This window comes from Polyodon spathula, chromosome 3 (assembly GCF_017654505.1).
Source record: "Polyodon spathula isolate WHYD16114869_AA chromosome 3, ASM1765450v1, whole genome shotgun sequence".
NCBI lineage: Eukaryota > Metazoa > Chordata > Actinopteri > Acipenseriformes > Polyodontidae > Polyodon > Polyodon spathula.
This window is the reverse complement of record NC_054536.1, coordinates 86,231,333-86,257,556: the sequence shown is the minus strand read 5'-3', so window position 1 is coordinate 86,257,556 and position 26,224 is coordinate 86,231,333. Positions and strand designations below refer to the sequence as shown.

At 35.8% G+C, this 26,224-nt stretch overlaps 1 pseudogene; it reads right to left on the bottom strand.

Moving 5' to 3' along the window:
* LOC121309530 overlaps positions 1–26,224 on the bottom strand; it is an 85,877-nt pseudogene that overhangs the window by 42,579 nt on the left and 17,074 nt on the right.

The window sequence follows — 26,224 nt, the reverse complement described above, 5'->3', positions numbered from 1 at the left end:
TATCAGAGTATCAGTTCCCTGTGTCCAGTGCCCTAAACTCACTTTGCAATTTTTTCCACAGAAAGAAAATCAGCCTTCAAATTTGACTTTGTAGTCATACAGTGATTTTATCTGTGACCCGGCTGATCAAGCATCTATTACTCATGCAATATTTTTTTAATTGATGACTTCATTATGTACAAACTATTATTTATTTAGGATAATAATGTTTGCAAATACATGTCTGCGTAATAAAATATCTTGTTTCTGCCAATTGCATTACAAACATTTGCATGCATATTTTCAACCATATACAGCAGATATCTCAAACTGAACGGAAGTAGATCCAAATACAATCACCATTAAAAAAAGATAACTGATATGTGCACTCTAATTGGCTGAGATATAGGGAAAGAATCCTTACTATATGCCGTTAGAATGTTTGTAATCGCATCGCAAAAACAAATCCAACCATATCACTCCACCAGTTTTATTTGTAACAAAATGTCATTTAAAGTACATTTCAATCTTTTTAATAACATGTCAATTGAGAATGGGCATGTTAAAGTTGTCTCTACCGACACTGTAAAAATTAAGGCCCAGATATTGGAAGCAATGCTCAATCTCCTTGCAAAATTAGCGCCTACTGCTTTTGCACAAAAAATGATATTTTCCAGCACGGCACAAAACAGTTGCACGAAGTTGAAAAATAGCAGCTTTTTGCTCAATTCGCAAATGTGTTTGTGCCTCACAAAACCACCTGTGCATTACTGTAGAAATGCTCAAGAGCTACACGTGAATGCTCAGATTTGGAATACCACACAACAATGGACTGTTAGCAATACCCTGCCAAGCACCCAATATTCCTCAGACAAGTCTACACTCAAATTTAATCTGTACATGAAGTGCAGAATCAAAGCTCAACACACATCGCTAGCATTGGCACCCCCACAGTTGCATGCCCACCCCCACGAATATTTAAATAAGCTACTAAATGAAGAAATGAAACAATGGACCACGGGTTAGTGTAGGCTATTCAACATATAAGTTAAATTAAACCATATATTGTAATGACTTGCTAACTGGATAAGTGTCAACATGAAGGAGACGGTCAAAATATCTCTGTAGCATCAAACTCCACTTTCTATTTTACAGAAACGCACCTGTCAGCATGTGTTCTGAGTAGGTCCGACCGGTGCTCCTTACACTATACATAAACATATTTACATATTGATTGCAAAATAAACCCACAATACTGAAAACACTACTCTATTCGGAAGCCCTGAAGACAGGAATCTCAGCATGGAGCCGGCCAAGAACACTGCCTGTGGATGCAGTCTGAACATGTGTATCCCTTACTCGTACTGCTGCTGAAAGCCCCTTCCAACTACCCCCCACTCATCATGCACCCTGCTCCTACCACACCTGTATGGTATAGTCAATAGCATTGTGGGTGTCAAAGTATGCTTCTATCAATGAGAAATAAATAACAATACTTAAAAAAAAAGTCAGCTGTGTCCTTATACCTGAGTGGAATTACTGGGTGAGTGGCATGAAAAGGAAAGGGAGCCTTTGGAGAATGGAACTACAGGGATATTTTACGGATTGAGCCCTTGCGCACTCTGACCCTTTGCCAATGCTGTAGAGGACAGGGCACTTTGCTAAACGCATGTAATGGAAACATTCTGTGCATTGCAAGACTGTCACGCTTATCGCAAAACTTAGCCATTTTCATTCAAATTGGTCCTTCGGAGCAATTCAAATAACTTGTGCTTAAGCATATGAAATTTGTGCACATGCATGCATTTCTATCTAATGTTTATCATTATCACAGGTATTAGCATGGTTAATAAGCTAAACATTTAAAGGGCCTTCATAAATTATACAGGATTCAAACAGATGTATCTATGCTGTGCTGTTTGCTGGGAAGTGAGTTTATGATTTCTCTGCAGTATCATCTGTTTTTTTTTTTTCTTTCTTTCTCAGTATTAGCCATGATCCTGCTTATCAAACCGCTATTGCTCCGTGTCTGGACTGATCTGAATTTTGTAATTGTGCTTTTTTGTAAGAACTGTAAGTTGCCCCGAATAAGAGCATACATAACAAAATACATACATACATTAATAACAACAATAATTAATAATATTAATAATCCAGCTGAAATCACCTGTTTTATATATATATATATATATATATATATATATATATATATATATATATATATATATATATATATATACACACACACACACACACACACACACACACACACACACACACACACACACACACATACTACCGGTCAAAAGTTTTAGAACACCTCCATTTTTCCAGTTTTTATTGAAATTTATGCAGTTTAATGTCTCAATGTACTCTGAAATTAAAGCATAGAACAAATAAACAATTGGAGATAAAAAAGAAATCATGGAATTGTTTTGTTTAACAAAATTTAATCTAAATTTTTGACTCATCAAAGTAGCCACCTTTTGCAGATATAACAGCCGAACACACTCGTGGCATTCTTTCTACAATGGAAATCAAATATTGTTCGTATTATAAAGTTCTTCCCAACACTGTTGCAGAAGTTCCCACAAATGTGTTGCACTTGTAGGTTGCTTTGCTTTCACCCTTCTGTCCAGTTCATCCCAAACCAGCTCGATGGGGTTTAAGTCTGGAGACTGTGCTGGCCATTCCATGATTTGAAGCCTACTGTCTTGTTCTTTTCTTCTAAGGTAGTTCTGACATAGCCTGGAGGTATGTTTTGGGTCATTATCTTGCTGTAGGATGAACCCCTGACCAACTAGACGTATGCCAGAGGGTATTGCATGGTGCTGCAAAATGCTGTGGTAGCCGTTTTGGTTCAGGGTGCCACTCTCTCTGTACAAGTCATCGACTCTGGATCCAGCAAAAGAGCCCCAGACCATCACACTTCTTCCTCCATGTTTGACAGTTGGTGTTACACATCGAGGAATCATCCTTTCGCCTACTCAACGGCGTACAAAAACCCTGCGTGATGAACCAAAGATTTCAAATTTTGATTCATCGGTCCATAAGACCTTCCAGTCTTCAGTAGTCCACTGGCAGTGCTTCATGGCCCAGGCAAGCCTCTTTTTCTTATTTTGCCATCTTAGCAATGGCTTTCTTACTGCCACTCGACCTGTCAAACTTGCAGCTCGAAGTCTTCTCTTCACAGTTTAAACTGAGACTTGCTTACTTCGACCAGTGTTAAGCTGTGCTTGAAGCTGTTGTCCTGTGAGCCGCCTATCATGCAAGCTGTTGACTCTCAGAAACTTATCTTCTCATTCTGTTGTGGCTTTGGGTCTGCCAGACCTCTTCCTGTCAGAGTTTCCTCCAGTTTCCAAGTGCCTTTTGATGGTGTAGGAAACTGTACTCACTGACACCTTGGCTTTCTTTACAATTTCTCTAAAGGAAAGACCTACACTTTTAAGGGTTATAATGGTCTGTCTGTCTTCCTTTGTTAATTGCCTTTTTCTCACCATTATGATAGCAATATACTACTTCCTGCAGTACAATACTGTCCAAATAATGCTTAAGAGGGTGTAGTAACACAGTCTGTTCCAACACTGCTTTTATACAGACAGACGGTTTGTAAATAATCAACAAAAGTTGGGACACCTGTAGGAATTGTTAGCATCAACTTTCAAGGCTTAATTTACTTCCATTGCTGCAGACCAGCTGTAAGTTGTTAACCCATTACTTGTTCCCTGAAAAAGGCCTTTTTGTATAACTCTGTACATTATTTTTCAGTTTTTGGTAACCTAAACTTTTTTTTTTTTTTTAACCTCTGGAAGTTTACCCCTTACCTTTGTACCATTTCAGGTTATTCACTGGACTTGAACTGCTTAAATTTCAATAAAAACTGGAAAAATGGGGGTGTTCTAATACATTTGACCAGTAGTGTGTGTGTGTGTGTGTGTGTGTGTGTGTGTGTGTGTCTATATATATATATATATATATATATATATATATATATATATATATATACATACTTGCTTGACAAACCCAGGGGGCAATTAATTCAACTTCAATAAAACCGGCTGAACAGGCAGTGGAATAAAAAAGCAGCACCTTTCGTACATTAAATTTACATTCAAAACACTGACAACATTAACCAATACAGTAATCAGTAGCCTAGCCTACTACTGTATAAGCAATGTCTTTTAAATTGAAATCTATGTGAATGCAAGGTAAGCAGGTGCAAACTGTTGCTTGATCGATCTAGGGTTGAGATACTGCTACGTGTGAAAGTAAAGCTTTCCTGCATTATACAAGTAGTTGCTTAGTATCTGCCAGCTCGGTCTATGTTGCATACCAAAGCGATACACTATGATACCAATCTGTACTCTTAATTCTGTTTTGGGAGTTATTCTTTCAGTACCAAGACAGCGTGCTTGGGAAATTTATGTGTTTTCTTTCGTTCCGAAAGAATGGTCATGATTGCAGCTTCCATGTTTATTTTTTAATCATGTATTAAAACTAGTGATGCTGTTATCACCATCGTTCTTTTGAACATAATCATTATATAGATGTGGACCGAACCTTGCATGATCGCTGGATGTTTTCCATTGTTGTAGTACCTCGGAAAGCATTTCACTTCAGTGATTGGGTAAGTGAGTGTTGGAGTGATGTGTGTGGAGTTAAGGCTTGTTTTGTAAAATCTTTATTTTTTTGCCTTGCAAAACTGGTTTTGTGCTTGGTGCATGCTTTCGAACATGGCAGGTTCTTGCATATTGTCGGCCAATCCCACCAAATTGTGTTATGCATACATTATATTTATGCACAGAGCAAAACGGTTAAAAGAAGTTTAGAATACGGTACATTTTGCGCATAACGTCCATTTATACTTTTAATTGCAAAAATATTCAAATAAATGTTTACTTAATGAAATCTGTCTGCTAAAAAAGAACAACAAAAAAGGCCTTCTAATCAGTTAGGTTAGCAAGCACTGGTATAATCAGCTCTGTTTTATACTGTGCAGAACTAATTTATTGTTAAGTTGTTTTTTTTTTTGCTTATGGACTTTGCGATACATGCACAGTGGGTGTCTTTGGTAATATCTACAATGTATCAAATATAATCAACCATTTTGTTACAGAAACAATTTTGGCTGTTAATTAAACCCTTGTAAAAAAAAAAAAAAAAAAAAAAGAACACGAAAAATGTTTAACATAAAAAGATCGGTATACTACAGTAACAGGTGCAGTTTACTGTGCCTCTGGGTTTCTGATTGCATCACGGAAATGTCTGGTCTACTTTTAATGTTTTCAAGCAAATTGGCTTAATCACTGTGTGGCAAAGTGGCTGGTGAAGGGGAACAGGTGTAGCAGTGATGCGGCGCAGGAGTGATAGGCAGACAACGGTAATCCAATGAAAAAGTGTTTTATTTCTATTCCAGGTCTGGTGACCGTAAAATAAATAAATCCCCGGCAATACACAACAATGTGTAAAGCGCAGGGATAACAAAAACAGGGCACAGTCCCGAACAAAAACGAACACACGCTCACCAGTCCTGGGTGAGTGCAGTCGTGATGGTGGTCAGTGCAAACACAGATAGTGTGGTGTGCAGTGGTGCTCTGGACAGTGCTGACCCTTGGCGACAGCTCCAGAGTGGTGTTTTCACTGTCTGGTTGTGAAAAACACAGACAATTCCACAGACAAACACAACAAAACACAACACGTAATTTCTCTTTCACAATGAGAGCTCCTCTCTTGATCCTTCTCTCTCCAAACGTTTCCCCAAATGAAGGAAAAGATCAGCGTTACCCTGGCCCCTATATGTACCCCGCATGACATCTAGGTGAACGGTTGCAGCTGCCTTATTACTTGCAGCTGCCCCTCATTTACCTTTCAGGTCAATACGGTCTTACAACAGGGTCTCGCTTCTTTCCAGGATGACCGTCTTCCCGGTCCCGGAAACGAACAGGCAGCCCTTCCAGATACTTCTCCTCCTGTTCTTTAGCGCCCTCACAGGTCGGGAGGGAGATTTATAACCAGAACTCATTGTATTTCTGTCACACACTGGCATTCTTATATTCACTTTGACATCTAACACATTATTTCCCTTGTCCAGTCATTCTTTCCCTGTCATGCATACCAGTCTGCCAGAGGTATGTGTACTGCATGAAACAAATCTGAAAGAATATCTAGATGCATTTAAACACTGTTTTTAAAACAGAGAAGCTTATAGGCAATGTTGTTATAATGCAATTGCCAAACAGAAATTACTGACACACATGATTGAGCACTAAGTAATAATTTTTACAGACATTCTTGTGATTTCTGTGGTTGACCTCGATCTGAGTTGTTCTGCATCTGATGTGATCAGATTGGTCTGACTATTAAAACAAAACAAATTGACCTTAAAGAAATATTTTAATAAAAAAAAAAAAAAGGTTCATACCCTACCTGGTAATGGAATATATACTCTGGAGTAGCTTTCTTACACTTCATGTTCCACACTAAGGCATCACCATCTGGTTCACGAGGAGCATCTTTGTTGCTATTGTAAGAAGCAACCATAAGTTCAGGTTATTGGATGAAAGAAATGTGTATGTTATATTACACATATCCCTTACCACTGCTACAAATACAAAACTGGAGCTTTTATTGGCATGATGGTTTTGTGTGTACATGTGAATCTAAAATCATTTTCAACTGTAATATTTCAAAGTGCTCTTGGCTTTCATGGAAAACTGCACAGCAGAGCAACGAACCATGGCAGACAGGTTTAGCATCTTGACATATATCACAAGATATTTTGGCATATACCACAAGATATTATCCAATCAGCCTCTTCCCCATGCTCCACTGTTTACTGATCTAGTTTAATTGCTCTATGCCGCAAAATTTCAAAGCTTTAACCATGGAAAGGCACACGGAGTGCAAAGCTTTAATACTGAAATGAACAATGCCTTTAACTTTCTTGATATTACCCTTATCAAAGTTTACCATAGTAAATGCACAGCAAAGTATAATAAAGCATAGTTAAAGCATGGTAAAGCATAGATAAGCATTGTAAAGACAAGCAAGGTATAGCAAAGCTTAATAATAAACATGGTAAACCAGGGTAAACTATGATTAGGGTTTCTGATTGTCAGTGTTCCACCCTGACTTTTCTATTCTCCTTTAAGAATTCAACTGAATCACAACTGAGAAGCATGTTAACAGTAAAATGGATTTAATTTACAGTTTGTTTGTTTTTTCTGTGAAACAACTAAATAGGCTTTTAATTGGCCAAGCTTTCTTTTTTTTATTTACTAGCAGAACGTACAACTGAGATCTTAATAAGTGACTAATCTTTATTAAAGCTGTAATGAAAAATAAAGCACTTTATGCTGGACATGCTTTATTACAATCGTTCTGCATGACTGTGTTTAAACTAATAAAGAGGAGTTACTTCTGCTTTGAAATAAAACAGTAAGACTTAAAATTTAAAAGCCCACTTAGTTGTTTCATAGAAAAAAAAAAAAACTGTATATTAAATCAATTATACTAATAACACGTTTCTCAGTTGTGATTGAGATACATGAAAGGCTTAACAGGGATCAATTTTTTAAGGAGAATAGAAAAGTTTGGGGAAACCATTGAAAATCAGAAGCCCTAACTATGATACATTCATAATATAACTATGGAAAAAGCATTAAACTGCCAAAATACATGGGTAGTTATATAAGGTTATAGCTTGCAAAAATCTAAAATAGGAGCAAACTTTGCAAAATAGTGATGTGGATATATAAAAAAAAAAGAAAAGAAAAAAACAACAGCATTATACCTGAGTGGACCAGTCTAAGCAGGTGACAATTGATGCTTTGGACAGTGTTCATTGTAGAATAATCGATTGAAGGAGAGGTTGGCTCCAGCTTGAATATCACTAAAATAAAAATAAAAAGCTTCACAAATATGAACAACATCCAAGCAATTAAAAAAATAAAGAGTTCAGTTCTGCAGTTGATATAACATGCAAATTATTTAAGTTTGTATATATAATAATGAACTGTTTTTTTTTGTTTTTCTTGGATAAAGAAGCTTACTGTGTCAGGGGCATTTTAGATCTTAACACGCACTGAACTAAATTAAAATCTCTGCCAAATAGCTTTTTGACCAACCCCCTTCCAATTTAAAACTAAATTTTAATGCAGAGTCCCTTCTTATCTAAAGGCTAAAGTACATTATGGTCATGATTTTTCCAGGAATTGGCTTATTCTCTTGAGCGATGCCGTGATTTAGTTTTAATCTGAGTACAGAATGGCAGCACTGAGTTAACTGTCAATACAATTATTCTAAGGTCAGTTACCACATGAAAACCAGTGAACTTAATGTTTAAAAATATGTTTTGTCTTGATTTCTTTGGACTGCATGCTGTATGTATCAAGAAAAGTATTACATATAAACTATGCTTCTGTAATCAGTTGAAATGATGGGCTCATGTTGGCAATATGGACCAGAAGCTGTGATTATTACAAATCACTTCTCATAACTGTTCACTACTGTTTGTTTCTGTAGCTTATTACATTTATTTTCCAACTCTTTTCTGCAGCCATAATGTGCTATCGTAGTTATGCTATGCATAACATGTTACTGTGCTGAACACTCTAAGTGACATCATTATGTGCACATTCTTTTTAAGTGGTTCACAGTGGACAAAATGGGCACCAGTGCTGTTCTTTGAACTACTAGAAAAAAAAAAAAAGAAAAAATCAATTTCCATTGAGCAATAAATAAGTATGATTAATCTAATTGTGTTATCCCAGCTAGTCCCCATCAAAACCGTTAACGTGGTCACAAGTATTCTTTCATTCTTTTTCCCTCTGTGCTTTAAAGATGGTATTAAGCGAACTCAAACATGTCACCCGTCTTTATCCTCCAGATCCTGGCCACTGTAGTCAAAGAAGATGTCAGAGTCCTCAGTAAGAGCTCGATCCACAATGAGAATGGTACAATCAAAGAGGAGGAGAAATTCTTCTGAGTACAAAACCTGCTGTTTCTCTTCCTCAGTCAGCTCCCTTGGGTGAGCTTCACATTAAATAAAAGGGAGAAGAATAATTTTTGTATCCATTTACAGTCACGATTCCAAGGTCTGTTCAGTTTCATGGAGAGAATTAACACCCTCCTGTTTCTTTTCTACTTCTAGAGTTATTTAAAACAAGCACAGGGTGGACACATTCTCAGCAGGATATTCAAAATATGATCATGCATTTTTTTTTAAAACCAAATTTGGTTTATAGCGTTAAAAGTTGAATGTTTCTTCTGTTTCTTAAGTTGAATACAGGTTTCATTGCAGCATGGGGTCTTAGATTAAACATATCTGGAAAACTGAAAAACTGTGTCTTTCAACATTAAAAACTGCAGATGAGATTTCATCGTTGTGGAGGAAGGTTTGTACAGGATACATGGTCCATTCAAAACAAGTTAGACTTTATGCTCATACTTATTTTTTACAACCTCGGCACATTGACACTAGTTGAAGTTTTTTTACTAAAATTAAAAAATGTTTTCTTTGAAATTATATATATATAATATATATATATATATATATATATTATATATATAATATATATACACACACACACACACACACACACACACACACACACACACACACACACACACACACACACAGGGTTAAGTCACCATAGACCACTATTCATATACTTCATTTTTAATCTATTATTTTAACTAAAACAAATCTTTAACTTGAAATAAACTGGACATTATATCATTCCAAACTGAAGCTGACCAGATCTACTGTATACAAGCGGCAAAACAAATCTGAAATTAGTTCATAAAAGTGAAAAAAGGAATTTACTAAAAGTGAGAGAAACATTATAAAGTAGAAAATGTTAGGTGATGTTGGCAATTGACAAAAACAACCAAATTCCTTAACGCAAATACGTTTCTCTAAGGAAACAAGAATGTACACATACTGAGTTACTACAAACAGAGAGGTACACGCAGAAACACATTGTTCATATCCTACTAGGCAAGGTTTCTATGCAATTCGGTCAAATCTTTCCCAAGCTAGTATTTGGCCTCCACTTTGATCTTCGCTTCCAGATATGTGTGTCCTTCTTTCAGACAACTCATAAGGAAGACAAAAGGCTGATCAAAGTTTTTTTTTTCAGAGGACAATTTCAAACCAGAAGACCCAAAGCACACACAGAACAGATTTTAGCAGTTTTCTGACAGAGAAATGATGCACTGCTTGCTGCATACAAGGAGTTGACTATTACATTTCTGATCTCTAATGACATGGAATGATAAGACAAAGCATGTCGACTGATTTGAATTTGATAATAAAGAGTATTAGTCTGTGCACGGTAATTATCAGTAACTTTTAATGTTCAAAATTAATAGCTGCATTGGTAGTAAATGAATACTATTTGGGTACCACTGAATTTGTGGGAAGGATTGCTCATTAAAATCTTTTGCAAGAACCAAAGAAGCTATGCAAGTCTATCCTCATTTCAGAGAGCAACACATGTGAATGTTGCATTTTAGATGCTCTGAAAAATAAAATGCTGCAAAAATAATAATAATCCCATAGATAAAATATAAGTGATTTGTATGGTGTACTGTATGTGATGACAGGTGTGATTTTAATTACATTCTCTCCACATAACATAGCATTGTTATCAAGACTTTCCAATCAACAACAGTTTAAGATTGTGAAAAGGAGTCATGTTTCTCCTGCTGGCATCAGCAGCTAACCATTCCTGTCTGTGCTATCTCCTACCAGCATAAAAGAGATTGCATTGTAACACAAACTGGTTCTGGTGGTAATTTACATAAATTAAAATCTGTTTAGAAATAATCGGGGTCCTATCTCGAAGCAAGTGCGAAGGTACATTTTTCAGAGAAATCAAATAATTTTAACAGTAAAACACTTATTTAACTTCGCCTTCCTGCTACAATGTGCTTTCTTGAGAGTTTTATACCATCACAATGGTTGACTTTGTCTCTGAAAAGTGCCGTTGCTCTCGTTACACAATAGGGCCCAGTATATTTTATAATCTTATCATTTTGCATGTTAACTGTTTCACCATTACCTTCTTTTGCTTCTTCCTTCTGCTCCTCAACCTGTAGTTCCAACTCCAGCCAAGGTTTTGTTTCTGCAATCTCTTCATCATCGTCATCTTCTGGGGGAAAAATAAACAGAGGTTTCTTTCCATTTGCTTGGAATCCTCACCCTGAGATTCTAAAAATAGTCTGTGCTAACAGACCACACTACTAGCCAAGCAAATTAATATTAATTAACAGACAGATAACCACAATTTCCTCCAGTGATTTAATACTACCACTCATAAACACTTCAGAACAAAAGACAGAGGTGCAATACAGTGTGTTAGCACAAGCAATCTATACAATTAATAAAGGAGGAAAGCACTTTCACTTTTTTTTTTAGTTTAATTACAATCTGTTATGAACAAAATGTAAGAACAGATTGTGCTTCTTGTTTCATTTAGTTATTGTTACCCATCTTTTAAAGTCAACAAATAGTTATCTCAGCACCAAATCTACTTTGGTATTTCGTTAGGAAAGATCTTTTTCATCAAACTGTTTGGCAACCCATAATATCAATGCTATACAGTGCTGAGAAAAAGTTTGTGAACCCCAATGATAATTATGGAAATTCCATAATTTTACCATGATAGCCTTTTTGAATCAAAACCAGTCTTCTCTTAAATATCACAATAGGGTTTATATTAACCAATTCCATGTCTTTTGAAAGAAAATGGTGGATGAATTAGACAAACAATGAGTATTTAAGATTCAGGGTATGTGAAAAAGTAAGTGAACCCCTGATTTTATCATTTTTAAAAATGTTTGACCGGGTACACTTGGCCAGAAGGTAACTACTACCAGAAACCAACATCTCCACAAGAGTTGTGATGGTCCGATTCCTTCGAGCCATGCCACCAACACAGAGGAAGTGGGTGGGTCAAGGAGATCCTACTTATCTCGATGAGTTTCTAGCTCTTGTAGAACCTGGAGGCGGAAGAACTGATCCTGCACCTACTATACTACTTTACAGAGCAACTGGTGACCCCACAACCCAAAGAATCAAGACATCATGAATCAGGGCAAGACTAATACGAGGAATAGAGGCACTGAAGAGCAGTCAATAACCATGAAGGGACTGGGGGGGGAATGTGAGGGCATTAAATAACAGGAACACTATACTCTGGATTACTTGACCTGACATTTTGTTCCGAGGGTTAAGAGGAAGTCGGTCAGGTAGAAAAGAGACGGCGCTTCAGTACACTAACTCATTGACCCGGAAGGTAAATAATGTGGCAGGTCCGGATTACAGGAATGGCGGCAATTGTTTACGTAGGGGTTATGAGTGATGGTATAAGCAGGAGTTGAAGCGATGTATCTGTTCCTTTGCTTTGGTTATGAGAAATAACCTGGAAGGACCTGTGCAGTATTGTGATAACGTATAGTGAGTGTTTGTTTTGTCTTGTCAATAATTGTTACTTGTATATTAATAGACGACTAACTAGCTGTTGCTAAGAGCCAGCACAAAACCCGGAACAACACTACACTATTGTCACACATTAAACTGTATTATCCACCACGAGCACTACAGCGCGCACCCAGGACTGGTAACCGTGTTCATACATTGTGGGAGGGATACTTGTGCCTGTTTGGGACTGCATACCCGTTATACACTACACATTGCTGTGTATTGCCAGGGATAATTGTTTGGTCACCAGACCTGGATTGTATAATAAAAGTACTTTTCTAACTGGATTACAAACCTCTGTTTGTTCATTGCGTACTGCATCACTCCTGCACCTGTACACAATCAGCCACTTTGCCACAGTTGGTTAACCTGGTGAATGTTGCTGAAGGGATGCATACTTTCATACCATAAAGTTGGTATTAGATGTAAATTATTACCCCACCAGCAATGAACAGATCAAAACCTCAGAGAGATTATCTGAGGTACAGATTAGGGTCGTACCCAGACTTCCATATTCAGTAGTATTGGGACAGGATTTTCCAGGGTTTAACACTGATGTAAATGAAAGGAGAACTGAATGAACCTGCTTGCAAATTAGAACCAGGAGGAAATAACCAGGAAGCGAGCATCGGAAAATGTTCCTCTTTACTAAACCCAATTTGTTCAAAGAAATCCCAAAAAGAGAAAAACAAAAAAGGGAACAAAGGTTGGAAAAGGCTAAGGGGAAACTTCAAAATGGGTTACCAAAAGTGTAGCAGTAAAGTGCAGCGAGAGAGAAAGACTGTCATCCAAAGAAGCGCAACAAATAGATCTATTAGGAAATGGGAAACAGGGCACAATGGAGCAATTGAAAGAGCCTACATTTTAGAAAATAAGTACTACTTATTAATACCTTCACTAACATTGCCCCAGGAAGACAATTTATTTACTGGTGGATTTTTCTTTTTTTTTTTTTACTGACACATAATATATACTTTGAGTTGTTTTTGACGTCAACAAGAACAACCTGACATTGTGCAGCCAAATTACAGCTTCAAATGATGTAAAACTTGTGTAACAGCAGCTTATCTTTGCTCAGCCATAACAATGGCTATCAAGTGATTGTGGGCCCATAATAGGAAACAGCAATAAACACCTGCTATGCCCTGCCTGTGACAACTTTCCATTCCTAATGCATTTGGAACGTACTGTATTCCTAACCTTTGGGCCTTAGGCTTGGATGGCATGGGAGCAGATGGAAACAACACTGATCCTGCTGCTTTCTCCCAACATGGTCACCTGTAGTCCAATTTCCACTTCAATTCTCAATGGAGCAATTTGCCAGCTGACCTTAGGGAAAGGGTTAAACGAAGGTCTGATGAGAGGTCGGGTGCTTCAGGCAGCTTAACAGCAACCACACAGTGCCAAAAAAACTTTGTTTTTAATCACAAGAGTTTTGCAGTCAAGCCACAAAAGGCTGCAGTGTGCAGTAAAGAATGAACAACACATCTTTCATTAATGACACTCTTAAGGGTCCTGGAAATTATCAGTAAATACGCAACAGCAGATGTTAAAGATTGATTGATGTACTGTACAGTTTGCAAACCATTTAACTATTTACTGCCCAGGCATTTATTTTTTTGTCTGACTGGGATATTGTATCATATTAACAAGCTTGTAGTTTTGCCGCTGGGTGAACCGAGGGCAGATTAGAAAAAATCTGTGACTAGCCAATAAACACCGGAAAACACCGGAAAAACTGTTGGTTAATCAATTCACAATGACTTTACCCTTTTCCCATTAAAAAATAAAAGCTACTACAAAAATAATAATAAATACATTTCCCAGTGCTGCTGGGTAATTTTCTGCCTTCCTGTCTTGTATCTGTCATTAATTTGTTCTGAATACTTTAAACCCGCCCCAACTACTGAGTGACAGCACATTCCTACATTTCTATTGGAGACTCCACTTGCGAGATTTAAAACGAGATTACAATTAGGAATGGCGGTTTGTTAGCGGGTTTAAAGCTGTATTGCAATTAAGATACTGAGGATTTAAAACAGAATTGTGGCGAAATGTACAAAAATGCCTCCACACAAAAACCCCTGGGAAGAATGTGCCCATGACCATATGGATTCCATTGTACAAGACAGCAAAGGAAAGAAGATACAATTTAAGTGTGCAAGTACTGTCGAGTTACTACTACACATATTTTGACAGAAAAAAAAAGCTCAAGCATTTTGGAAAGTAACTGAAAACACTAATTTCATACAGTATATCAAGAATGAAAGCCCCGAAAAAAACGATGAAAATAGCTAAAAAATAAGACCAAAAAATGCAATTAACAAAAACCGAAAAACAGAAGCCCTAAGTATAATCTTTTACTGCAATGTGATAGCCAGAACTGTGCATGCTTCTTAAACCACTTGAGACTTTGGAGCAATATACTTCTGAGAAACATAGTGGTGGCTTGATGACACTCTGGGGAATTCAATAAAATTGGAAATAAATGTAGCACTGTAACAAAGTGATTCATAGTGCACAGGTGCAGTGGTGATGTGGTGCTCAGGAATGATAGACACAAGACAGTTCACAGTGAAAAAGCAGCTCTTTATCTGCTGAGAAATAATAATATCTGGTTCTACACAACAATGTCTATCGCTCAGGCAAACCACGGGGTTCAGTCATGAAAAATAATACACTTAATAAGACCCACACAAGCACAACAAGGTCACAAGTCCAGAGTGAGTGCTCTTAGTGAAAGTGGTGATTTACAGGTTTATTTGTGTACAGTGGTGAAGTGGAGTCCGTGTTTAATTGCTGGTGGTTTAGCTACAGTTCCCAGAGGTTAGCCTTCTATAACGACAAGCACAGACAGTTTGAAACAAACAAAACACTTAACACTCACGGTAATTAATTACTTCCATTTTCCAAACAGGTCCTTTCAGTAACCATAACGAAGGAACAGATTACATCGTCACACCCCGTTATACCCTTAGTCACGCCCCCTGCGACAGCTTGTTCAATGACGTCTACTCCAATCTATGACTGACACATTGCATACCGCATTAGGGAGATGACTTCGGGCATTGTAACTCCAACCCCTTCCTGGATGGCTGGCTTCCGACTGACCATGGAATGAACTGCCAGACCATCCTGTACGAAGCACTCTGTTCCTGTTATACAGCGCCCTCACAGGTTGGGAGGGAGATTGTTGACTAGGATTCATTCGCTGTCTGTTGCAAGCACTCATTTACAAAAAGCATGTCAAAATGCTCTCTGCAGACCCCACATCATTTGGAGTGAAACTAGTTCATTTTACAAAAAAGGCAGCTGCATTCTGAGCTTAAAAAAATATGGGCACTTCCTCTATTTAAAAATACTATTTTCTTAGAACCTAATGCAAATGCAATGTATTCACTCTGATTGATAGGAATCCATTTATTCTCCTGTGCTTCACAATGGCTGATGGATGTGCTATTATTAGACCTGCATTTGCCTTTCATCAAATATATTTGTATTTTTGCTACACTCCAAAAAATTATGTTTCACCTCTCAGAAAAAGAAAGCATTTTTTTTAAGTGTATTACCGGTATTAAACAGTCATTATTGCACCCAAGTGTTCTAGTATTATGATCAATTATTTTGTCAGGACAATTTGAAAAAGGCCCAAAATTGCCACTTTTCCACCTCCTGCTTTAAAACTGAGAATACAATACTCACAGTGATTATGAACAAGTGCATATCAGGGATGACCTAATAAGTGGTTTTGCTTCATGTGACAGAATCATAGAGCCAGAAACCAACTGAATACACAGAATTCCCAGCCCATAGTCTCAGCCCAGAAACAGGCAGCCATTTCAGTTGTAAGGGTTATCTGAATCTGAAGTCAAGGAGTTTACTTAGACACAAACACAAGATGCACCTTGGTTATGTACTGTGTGTGTGTGTCAGAAGGGGCATTTATTTAGTAATCACAGCTTTGTACTAAGTTTGCCTCTGAGTCAAAACATACCAAGCTGGCACAGTGCAACTTTGTAAATAAAGTACCTCAGTGACCTAACCCAGTGTGAATATTTCATATTGTGTTACTGTACACCCAGCACATTTTTAATCAGAGGCTGTATTATCATAGTAGCAACAGATCTTTGCATGGTGCACACCTATTTAAAATAAATTCAGCTCTTATTCAAAATGAATGAAGTGTAATTAGATCTCTTGCATGGGTATATTCAGTTAAATTCTCCAAACCAACAAGAAAAATGCTTGAATAATTGGCTGGGATTTAAAAAATGTTTTTCAATTCCACTGTGATTTAAAAAAAAAAAATGTTTTACCAAGCTTCAAAAATGATAACTTTGTCATACTGAGGCTGCCTGCCAGGAGCCTGTATCGTGTGTCTGTGTTAATTTAAGTGAAAAGTAAAGAGGTTTTTCTGCCATTTGATTTATAAGAGGAAGGTCTCAGCAGGATCAGCCTTTAACTAACTGCTCGGCAAACCTAGGCTACAGCCAGCTTCGTGAGGCTGGACTTGTTTTAGTATCTCTGGTGGCTGACATGAAAGACCAGCCACAGAGGTAATAATATTGCCTTTCCTCCAAGAAGCAGCATTCAATCTATTTGACTTCCTCATGCAGCTTATGCCATATTAAATCAGCTCAACTTCAAGCTGCCTTCTCTGTCTGCAAACACAGTTTCCATACCAAGACCCTGGGTTTACATCTTGTTAAACATCACTTAATCACATCTTACTTTTAACATTTTCCTTTTATAACAACTGCTTATTATTCAGTATATAACTAGATAAAAATCACAGGGACTTCTTGAAGCTGTAATATCTTGGGAATTGTTTGAAACTCACATAATCATTCTTCTGGTCTGAAGTGCTACAAGTATGGTAAACAGAATCATTATTTGAATGAGCAACTATTATATATTTCAAGCCAATTTATAACGCAATTAAAAAGAAAAGAAAAAAAAAACTGGACAAAGTTGAAAATACTGGGTGAAAAGTTATCTGGAATAAGTACATTCTTAATTCCAACAGTGTCAAAGCCATTTTTACTTGTATTGTGTTTAACACTAGTTGATGTTTCAAAAATATGCATTTTTCCTGTTGGAACGGTATTAGGTGCTTGATGCAAAATCAGTTTATCAATATCATCAAAACGTCTCTATAACATCACAGCTCATGCTTCTCGAAATATTCTTATCAGAATTGCTGGATATGTTAAACATGAGGTTGTCAGTAAGACTTGGTTACTATCCAACCGCTTTATAAAATCCAAAATACTGAGACAGTATTACTGCCTATCCCTGACATATGCATGTTGACACAAGAGTATTACATTCAGGATACAGCAGAGGAAAGTCAAGACTTACAATGATTTTATTTGCATCGCTCCTGTTAAAAAGATCCAGTCATGTGGTTAGAGGGTGTCACGAAACTTTTCATCCTTACTTAATCAAGTTAAAGACACAGCACTTCAATCCAAAAAGGGGCATGGAGTTAATTACAATTCAAAGACCCTCCCTTGTTTTGACAATTTGTCAGTTTGGGGAGGGGGCTAAGACTGTATACAAAAAAAACTAAACAAAAGAGGGAACATGAAGGCTAATATATTCCACAGAGAAGCAGGAACTAAAGCAACGCCAGAAAAACACAAGAAAGAAGCTCCAGCGAGCAACACTTCCCGAGGGCTCGTTGGCGAGCTGTCTGAGAGAAGTCTCGAAGGCGACAGGCATGAAAGGGGTTACACAAGGAATCCTTCAGAATCTGACTGCTCTACACAAGGAGACCACAACAAAGGGAAACATCTCATGTGTAGGAGTACACTCCGCAAACTTGAAAGAAGCAGCTAATGCCGTCATCTCACGAAACAGCATTTCCAGACTGAAGATTTATTGGGTTTATATTACTTGTGAAAACCTATAAGTGAAAAAGCTGTAACACAGTACTATAATTTGCATTTTTATTTGTATGGGTATATATATAAAATTGTATACATAACAGAGTATTACCATAGGTAAACAAAATAACAAAACTAGAACAAGAGCATCAATATTCTGCCCCATGCTATGTAATAATTAATAGCTAAATATTCCATAATTGTATCCGGTTTAAATATAAATCCTGCTTCCATAGCATTGCCTTTGCTGTAAACCCATGTGGGTGGTAGCTTAACTAGTTGACAACCCCTGGTTTTGTGTTGAGACTGAATTATTGCTCATATATGGAGGACACTTTAACAGTAGTAACTATTGACAAAGCCAACATGCCACAAGACTTAACATCTTACTGGGCAACATTATCTGCTACCTTGGGATCCTAGGTTGTGTACCTTTTGAAAAATTACAGGCAGCTGGTTAAACAATGCTATAATTGTCTCCATACTGTACTAACACGTACAACAGTTGATAAAACAGCTCTGACTAATAGTCCCATATACAAATTTTTCAAGTGACAAGGGCCGGATCAGGTGTCACATCTGTGGGGCCAAACCTCTCTCCCTAAAATGGAGAAATATAGTCTCACTCATAAAGGTATGACTGCTTTCAATGGAATACTGTTGGAAAAAAACAGCTCCATTGGGAAGACTGCAATTTGTTATATAATTCTTAGGTGCTAATATGCTAACATATGTTTTCTATTTAAAATCTGAACTTTTTTTATTATTCTTTGGAGTCACAAGACAAACCAATCCACATGTTTTGAGAAATAATGTAAAGCTATACACTTTCATCCTGTATATAATTTCCTAGATGAGTGACATGACAGAAAATATATTGTTTTATACCATGAGTGTGGGGATATCTAGAATGAGACTGTCTTTGTTTACATTCCAATCCACTGGTGTTCTGGTGAAATTCAGACTGGAGCTGCACTTTGGCAGTTCAAGCAATACTGTCACTGATACATGTTTTATAAAATGTCTGAAATAATTTAAACAGGTTTAAAAATGAATTTGTGTCGAAGCATAGTCGGTGGAGCTTCCATTCCTGTTTTTTTTCTTAGCTCGAGACATTTGCTAGAGAAAAATGTCTTGTGCAAAATGCTTTTTTGGGGGTTTCCATTCGCTCAGTTTATTTTACTCGAGTAAACAAGGCTTTTCACCTGACTTCATGCAAATGAATGGGAAAGGTGGAGGTTGATATATCAATTAACTATGCGTAAAGTACTTGTGCTGTTTTTGAAGATTACTAGTGAAATTTTGTGAAAATGTGATTTCCATGCGCAGAGAACTGGTACACGAGTGAATCTAAGCTGCTGTAATAAAGCAAAATACCTTGTGCCTGGTTGGTTAATAATGTGTTTTACTGCTCTGGCCCAATTTTTTTTCAAATATCATTAGTGGGGTGAAATGTCGTTAGTAGTGAAACTGTTTCAACTAATTTATCCTACGACTCATTAATTAAAAATAAACTTGGAGGTATAAAATGAAACTTACCAACAGGTGCTGCAGATGCTTTAATACTATAACGAGGGCGTAACACAGTTCATGGTAAGTGGTTTTATATAGAACTGTAAACCGACAAGAGATACAACATGACAGGACAGACACAGCAAAAACCAATAATAAAAGCCGCCCGCATTATCATTAAGGTAAACTACACCACTACTAACCATAAAACCATCCATCAGCCATTACATTCTGCCGCCTTGGAATCCACAGTAACAACTGACCTGCTCCCTTGCAATATTTATAGTGATGTCACTTAAGGGTAAACAAGCTCATTCACATTTACACGTGAAATGCAGGGTTCCATTGAAACTGGGCATGGATTTTCCTGGAACGTTTCATCATTTGCACAAGTAAATTAGATTTACCCTATCCCTCTCTTTGGCTGTTTTTTTTCATCCACAAACCTGATTTACCCGAGTAATTCTCACAAACGTGCACGTGCATCGCCATTTCACATGTGAATTGCCCCGCATGGAAACCCCATGAATGAAAATAAAGATCTGCCATGTACAATAATCCCTGAATTAATTGATTTAATGCAGGAGTCCCTCACTAATATAGACTCCATTATGTCACACATTCCCAGTATTATCCAAGTAAGTGTGACGCTTGGTCACTGTGATTTGCATGATTCAAAGAGGCGCACTTAAAAAAACACCAGCTGTTATAGTGACACCAAAGACAGAGCGAAAATAAACAGAACAGATACTAAACCACTAGAATGAAATACAACTGTGATCGATCAGAAACATGTGGAATAATTACAATTCTGAAATTGAAGTTTCCAAGATCCACTGCTGGGCTGAAACCCCAAGATCTTTTTACAAGTGTAACTCTTAACAGTATTTAGCCCAGAATAATTGTAGGTCACTGATAATTGGACTCAAAGTCAGGGCACAGAGGGCCAGCAACAGTGCACAGCTTTTTTATTGCAGCTGGGCTGACTTGAAAAGATGCATTGTGAAATACAGCAGATGGACCTCAAAATGGGTCACTATGTGTGCAATTGGGCTGTCTGCACTGCTACATTGAGTTTTACACCCATCATTTACCACATCAGAAATTAGCAGCATTTGCATATTTAAACAACATTTTGTTCTAAAATAATCAGGCATTCCCATAATAAGAATTAAGTCTTATTAATAAATAAACATTTGTGGAATTAAAAAAAAAAAATTATTTAACTTAATATGTTGTTTGCTGGTGCGTGGTATTGTTATAAGCTATGTCATATTGTGCAACTTGGGAGACAGCACTGCAAAATGAATAATACGTTACACAGCACACATGAAATTACTATCAAGCACAAAAAGAAGATTGTACCCAGGAACTTTTTGTAATACTTAATAGTGATTTATGTAATACTTAATATTGATTTACAATTACCATAACAAAAATAATCTATGGGGCAGAATTCTACTTGATATTGAGTAGAACACACCTGCTAATAACAAGATTTAAAAAAAACAAACAAAAAAAAAAACACATTTCCTCTGTGATTGCTGAATTTTAAAAGCAAAATGATAACATACCTAAATCTACACATGGTGTGATTACATTACAACAAGATAGATGTGAGCAGAAAAATACAAAGAGAGGTAGAGAGAGAGTTGAGTAAGGGACTGGGTACAGGTTAATACTACTGGGAACATATTCTAGTAATGTTACTGTATTTACTATTGCTTAGAAACCCAAAGTGATAAACAAAGAAATCTCTGACTGAAATCCCTTGTGAACATCACATTTACAAATTAAAACATGCTGTGGAAAAGAATACATTTCCTTTTTCAAATACTTGTGCATCAAACACATATTCCAGTAAAATGAGCCAGAGTAATCTTTGAGTTGAACGCCAGCCCAGTTTTAATTGACTGCTAGCACTCACAGCCACTTCCTAAAGTATCAGTCGGCCAAAGCCAACGTTGAGCGTTGTGTGTATGCACTTCAACGGAAGGCAAAGTGCTGAGGGCTACAATTTAGCACAGTGCAAACGGGAGTGTGTACCCGTATATAAAAGCCTGGAATTTTTATAGAAAGCTAATACTGTACTAACCCCCTCCCACAATCACACACGCATATCCTGTAAGTGTAAATACAATATTTATTGTGGAAGGCAAGCAAATACATAAATAAAAGTTGCGGCAAAACGTCAATTAACGAAACTGGTTTAATATAAATATTTTCTATCTGATAAATGTCTATTTTGGAATGCAATGTGTATATTGACAACAACAAAAAATAGCAATGTTGTCCAAATGAAGAGTTTGTTTTTTGCTGGTTATGATATAGAAAATTCAAAGGAGTAAAGACAAAAAATTATTCTATAAACAGCAACTAGCCTAAAGAATGTTCTCCAGTATGTTACAGAATGATACACATACTTTATACAGGATATTTACATCTTAGTAATGTGATATATGTATATGAATCCATATAACATTCTTCTAATAAAACATGTTTTTTTTTTTATTATAATGTATAACACAATTTTAAATGTAACATTTATGTATTTCATATATCTTTAAGGAAATCAGTTTATTGCATATTAATACAGCTTTATAATCTTTAATAATCTTGTTCCTCCATAATCAGCTTTTAAGGTTGTTTTCTTCGTGTGTTTCTGCATGCAAGATTTTTCTAGATATGCTACATGATTTTTGCATGCTGTTAACCAAATCAATAATTGAACTTCAGTTATTGTTTTGTTTTTTTATATAATATTTTAAGGCATTTTAGTAATACAACTTTTCAATGAAAGGTTTAGCTGATAATACTTCATTGAGAGCAACAACACATTGTGTATTTTATTTCATAAATAAATGACACATAAATAACTAATAAAACATTCAGTTAGCACAAGATAAAGATGAACTACAATATTGTCAAAAGATTTATTATTTAAAGAGAGGCAAAGCTGTTGTTCTAATTAGTCAATAGACACATACCAGCTAAACAAGTGTTTTTTGATTAATATAAAAGTAATTGTATTTGAGGTGTCTGAAAAATTGTTAACTCTGCAACAGTCACTGTTCTTTATTTAAAAGGAGTAAGATGTACCACCCTATCCTTTCAAGTTAACAGTAAAAAAAAAAAAAAAACTTATTTTTTTCCTTATGACTGCTTAATACACTGTAAACCCAAGAGGCTTAAGGAAACTGAAACAGCAGACAAAAGCAGCAGACCAGCTCAAAGTTAGATAATGATACCGTGCATTACGTGATGACTCAGGTGTTCAGAACATGTGGCATGAGCAGCACTTTCTTTGAAGTCACGCAGCAGAGTTGTGATGTCTTAATGGACACATGAATTTCTATCGGAAATCTGCCTGAACATGACCACTGAAAACATTATATAGTAGTTCTTAGATATCTGCATTTAAAAATGTTTTGCTTTATATAATAATAATAATAAATAATAATAATAATAATAATAATAATAATAATAATAATAATAATAATAATAATAATAATAATAATTTTATTACTTTTTATTATACAAGGATAAACAACTTTTATGCATGTAGTGTATTAATGTTACATTCTCTTATCTTATATTCTTTATTTAAATTGACTATGTTTTCTTTTTAGTGTCCTTGATTTATTAACTTTTTTTCTGGCTAATATGTGTTTTAAATCATGAAGTGTTATGTGTTATTATTAACATATTTTATTTTTCAAATTTAGGGGAAAAATGAATACATACAAAAGTCTAAAAAATAGTCGAAATGCTGTAATACATTCACTAAAGATTTTACTCTATATAAACTACTTGTTTCATCTCTAATTCTACTAAAATATAATTCTTACAGCAAAAAAACGCAGCATGCAATAACAATATAAATTATTAAACCACGCAGAAAATTTTACAATAACAATTCAGTCGATAATAAATATATACTGATACATACCGATATGTGTTCTTACATTTACAATGTCATTAATTTGCTCTTTCTGTGTTTACATAAAATTCTGTTACAAATGCCTTTAATTCTTTGCACAATCACTGACAGATGTTGTCCCCCTTCTAACAGTAAATAAACTACAGTGTCCCCTTCTAAGTAAATAAAATGTCACGGTTTTCAACCGAGTCTCTCTCTCTCTCTCTCTCTCTCTCTCTCTCTCTCTCTCTCTCTCTCTATCTATATATATATATATATATATATATATATATATATATATATATATATATATATATATCATATATATATCGTGAGCACTCTTATGCCACGATGTCCTGGCATTTGTCTAAACTGTACCCACAGCATTTTGAAATGTCATGCCATGCACAAACACTCAGCTTATGATTACATTTCATAACTTCAGATTTTCTAAATGTATGCCTGTCAATACGAGCAATTAAACAAGATGGTCTGTTCTAGTTAGTTTTAAACAAAAAAGGCATTTTTTTGTATTTGCATTAGAATATTTACAGTTTGTTTTGAATATGTTTCGAATCTGACAAAAATAAAACACATACATTTACAACTATGCTATCTGTCTAGAAATGACTAAATAGATGTAGATTTTTTTTTTTAAACTATATTAACATATGCATTGTTATATACCACAGTTTTGTTAAACCTGTAAATATTTAGAACTGCCACACAGAACATTTTAATTGCTATTTGAATGATATTTTAAAATATTTTTCAAGCAAGCCAAATCGCTGGAAAATAAAGTTTTAAAAATCTAATCATTTTGTATTCAAAGAGCATTTTCTTAAAGATAACGTAATAGGCTACAACTTTTTATAAGCCACACAACAACTAGAACATTCCTGCCAATTCAAGGTGAAGAACATGTAAAACAACAAACTGAAACCTAGTCTTATAAAATGTACAAAATTATTCTAAAGAAAAAACTTTTTTTTTTTTTTAGATGCATAGATCAACATCGAATGAGTCTTGAGTCTGTTTTTACCAATCAGGTCTAAAAAAATACTGTTTAGAAGCCTAAGATGCATCTTTATGTTTATGGACTTACTGTCATTCCATAGTTCTTTGGCAATGAGAGTTAGGTAGCCTGAGAATGAAAGATTCCACTGTTGAAAGAATTTGGTTTGCCTTCTGCAGTGCTGTCACTGTATGCTATGAGTGCCATCTGCTGGTAATTTATGAAAGTGCATAAAAAAATAGATTTATTTATTTTAATACATTTTGTTTATTTCTTTTTTTTAACCTTGACAAATATATATATATATATTCACCTCCTAAGTCACCGTAATATACAGCATACATAAGTTGTTAACTACTTACTGTCATTGTCATATGTTGTAACTTATGTACAATAAAAGCTATGTGATACCTTAAAGTAACATAGTTCTGTTTTGCTTTTGGTTTGTTTCTTTTCTTTGAATCCTTTTGTAAAGTATTTCCTGGTAAGACCACAAATCTAAATGAAATTATAGAGAGGGTACTTCTGCTACTGCAGCTTAACACTGACCTCAAGACACCCTGCTTCAATAAGGCTGTCAAATTAAGAACAAAGAATGCCAACCTTGCATGGTGGTTTCATGAGAAATCAAAACAGGACCACCCAAGATACTTCACCAATGCTGACTTTCATATTGGCAGATAACTTCGCATTTGCACCTCTGACTTATATGCTCCAACTCAAAACCACCTCCTTTTCATTTATTTATTTATTTATTTATTATTTATTTATTTATTTATTTTCGTTTTTAGCATTCAACTATGGGGGGAAATGTTACAGTGCTTTAGATGGCCAGTAAGAAGAAGAAGAAGAAGAAGAAGAAGAAGAAGAAGAAGAAGAAGAAGAAGAACATAAATCCCCTTTTTTCTGGATATGGTAGTAAAAGAAAGGGTAATTGTTTACATCTGGGATGGCCTGGCATCGGTTCAATACTTCAAACGTTTTTTTTTTTTTTTTTTTTTTTTTTTCAAAACAGTATTTTTCTTTAGAACTGGCAACCACTTTCAGTTACATATATTTGGCCCTTTGAGAAACTAACAGTCAATCTTTTCTGGGGTACCAAAACTTGTTAGAATATTTAGACCAATTTCTGCTTAAAGAAATCTTATACTTTACATACAACATCATATATACAACATCAAATATAAATACAACAAAAAAATCAACCTAAAACCTTCACTAAAAACTAAAATGTGTCAGCTGCATCAAACTACAGAGTATAGTCTACAGCTCTCTGGTTTGAGCATACTGACATCCAGAGGTTTATTTTTTTTACACATGAGAAGGTTTAAAATAACATTTGAATAGAAACATTTCCATATGTGACCTGTTCTTCCTTGTAAATGCACTTGCACAAAACTCGGTGGAGCTATTTAAGGTTACAC